This window comes from Salvelinus sp. IW2-2015, unplaced genomic scaffold (genome assembly GCF_002910315.2).
Source record: "Salvelinus sp. IW2-2015 unplaced genomic scaffold, ASM291031v2 Un_scaffold2060, whole genome shotgun sequence".
Taxonomy (NCBI): domain Eukaryota; kingdom Metazoa; phylum Chordata; class Actinopteri; order Salmoniformes; family Salmonidae; genus Salvelinus; species Salvelinus sp. IW2-2015.
This window is the reverse complement of record NW_019943403.1, coordinates 36,707-40,056: the sequence shown is the minus strand read 5'-3', so window position 1 is coordinate 40,056 and position 3,350 is coordinate 36,707.

Below are 3,350 nucleotides of genomic sequence, written 5' to 3'. Positions count from 1 at the left end.
TATCCCCCGCGCATCCCACAAAGGCGGAGGAGTTGCAAAAATGTTTGATGGCAAATTACAAATTACAAAAGTTTAAAAAAGCAGCTTTAAAAAATAATATTAATAATTTATGAAAAAACTGTTACGCACCAACTCAATGCTGAAGACAAATAATGTATCAGTCTGGTTTTAGAACTGAGACTGGACTTGTGAAGGTGGTGAATTACCTTTTAATGCATCTGTCTTCATGCTTCTACACCTCAGTGCCGCCTTTGACACTATCGATCACCACATTCTTTTGGAATGGTTGGAAACCCTAATTGGATTTCCACGGACAAGTTGTTGCCTGGTGTAGATCTTATCTGTCGGAAAGATATCAGTTAGTCTCTGTGGATGGTTTGTCCTCTGACAAATCAATTGTGAGTTTTGGTGTTCCTCAAGGTTCCGTTTTAGGAACACTATTGTTTTCAGTATATATTTTACTTCTTGATAATGTCATTTGGAAACACACAGCTGTACATTTCGATGAAACATGGTGAAGGCCAAAAATGCCCTACCCTGGAAGCCTGTGTTTCAGACAGAAGGAAGGGGAAACAAAGAGACATGCTGTTTGATCTGATAATGAATCTTGATGGTTGTACAGTCGTCTCAAATAAAACTGTGAAGGACCTTGAAGTTATTCTGGATCTTTTTTTCTATCTACGTAACGTTGCAAAAATCTGAAACTTTTCGTCCAAAAACTATGCAGAAAACGAATCCATGCTTTTATCACTTCGAGATTAGACTACTGCATCTTCTCTCCGGATACCCTGATAAAGAACTAAATATACTTCAATAAGTGCTAAATACAGCTGCTAGAATCTTGACTACAACCCCAAAATGTTTTATCACTTTACTTCAATGCTAGTCTCTCTACATGAGCTTCCTGTTAAGGCTAGGGCAGATTTTAAGGTTTTACTGCTAACCTACTGCTGGACTTGCTCCTACCTACCTCTCCGATTTGGTCCTTGCTGTCTCTGCCTGGCTCCCTTCTCTCCACTGGGATTCTCTGCCTCTAACCCTATTACGGGGCCTGAGTCTCTGCTTACTGGTGCTCTTCCATGCCGTCCCTACGAGGGGTGCGTCATGTCGTGCCAGGCTTTTTTCCTTGTACCCGACTTGAGTAGGTTGAGTCACTGAAGTGATCTTCCTGTTCAGTTGTGTGCCTCCTTGGGCTCGTGCGGTGGAGGAGATCTTCGTGGGCTATACTCAGCCTTGTCTCAGGGTAGTAAGTCGGTGGTCTTTTGATATCCATCTAGTGGTGTGGAGGCTGTACTTTGGTAATGTGAGTGGGGTTATATCCTGTCTGGATTGCCCTGTCCGGGGTATCATTGGATGCGGCCACAGTGTCCCCCGACCTCCCCTGTCTCAGCCTCCGGTATCAATGCTACAATGTGCAGGGGGGCTAGGGTCAGTCTGTCCTATCTGGTGAAAATCTCCTGTCTTTATCTGGTGCCCTTTGTGAACTGAAGTATCCTCCCTCCAATTCTCCCAAATCTCTCTCTCTCTCTCTCTCTCTCTCTCTCTCTCTCTCAATTCAATTCAATTCAATTCAAGGGGCTTTATTGGCATGGGAAACATGTGTTAACATTGCCAAAGCAAGTGAGGTAGATATTATACAAAAGTGAAATAAACAATACAAATTAACAGTAAACATTACACATACAGAAGTTTCAAAACAATAAAGACATTACAAATGTTATATTATATATATACAGTGTTGTAACAATGTACAAATAGTTAAAGCACACAAGTTAAAATAAATAAGCATAAATATGGGTTGTATTTACAATGGTGTTTGTTCTTCACTGGTTGCCCTTTTCTTGTGGCAACAGGTCACAAATCTTGCTGCTGTGATGGCACACTGTGGAATTTCTCCCAGTAGATATGGGAGTTTATCAAAATTGGATTTGTTTTCAAATTCTTTGTGGATCTGTGTAATCTGAGGGAAATATGTCTCTCTAATATGGTCATACATTGGGCAGGAGGTTAGGAAGTGCAGCTCAGTTTCCACCTCTCTCTCTCTCTCTCTCTCTCTCTCTCTCTCTCTCTCTCTTCCTCTGCCCCCCTGCGTCTTCTGCCCCCCCCTGTGCTCCCCTCTCTCTCTCTCTCTCTCTCTCTCTCTCTCTCTCTCTCTCTCTCTCTCTCTCTCTCTCTCTCTCTCTCTCTCAGAGGACCTGAGCCCTATGACCATGCTTCAGGAGTACCTGGCCTGATGACTCCTGGCTGTACCCAGTCCACCTGGTCGTGCTGCTGCTCCAGTTTCAACTGTTCTGCCTGCAGCTATGGAACCTTGACCTGTTCACCAAACATGTCAACTTGTCCCGGACCTGATGTTTTCAACCCTCTCCCTCACTCACTCCATCCCTCCCTCCCTCGCTCTCTCGCTCTCTTGCTCTCTCTCTCTACCGCACCTGCTGTCTCTAACTCTGAATGCTCGGCAATGAAAAGCCAGCTGACATTTACTCCTGAGGTGCTGACCTGTTGCACCCTCGACAACCACTGTGATTATTGTTTGACCCTGCTGGTCATCTATAAACATTTTTAACATCTTGATGAACAATCTGGCCATAATGGCCATGTACTCTTATCATTTCCACCCGGCGCAGTTAGAAGAGGACTGGACACCCTCCAGAGCCTGATTCCTCACTAGGTTTCTGCCTTTCTAGGGATTTTTTCCTAGCCGCTGTGCTTCTACATCTGCATTGCTTGCTGTTTGGGGTTTTAGGCTGGGTTTCTGTATAAGCACTTTGTGACATCAGCTGATGTAAAAACGGCTATAACAATAAAGGTGATTTGATTTGATTCTAGAACAGGCTGTGGCTCAGGTGGCTGAGGTCCTTGATGATCTTGGGCTTCCTGTGACACCGGGTGCTGTAGACGTCCTGGAGGGCAGGCAGTGTGTCCTCAGTGATGTGTTGGACTGACCGCAGCACCTTCTGGAGAGCACCGTGGTTACGGACGGTGCAGTTGGCGTACCAGGCGGGGATACAGCCCGACAGGATGCTCTCAATGGGAGCATCTGTAAAAGTTTGTGAGGCTTGTAGGGGCCAAGCTGAACTTCTTAAGCCTTCTGAAGTTGAACAGGCACTGTGACACCTTCTTCAAGACACTGTCTGAGTGAGCGGACGATCAGGTCCTCAGTGATGGGCACACCGAGGGACTTGATGCTTATGACAATCTCCACTGCGTCCCCTGACTCTCTCTCTCCCCCTTCCCTATCTCCCTCTTGACTTCGAACTTCTCCCTCTCTGTCTCTGATTTGACCTTCTCCCAAGCTGTCTCTGATTTGACCTTCTCCTCTCTGTCTCTGATTTGACTTTCTCCTCTGC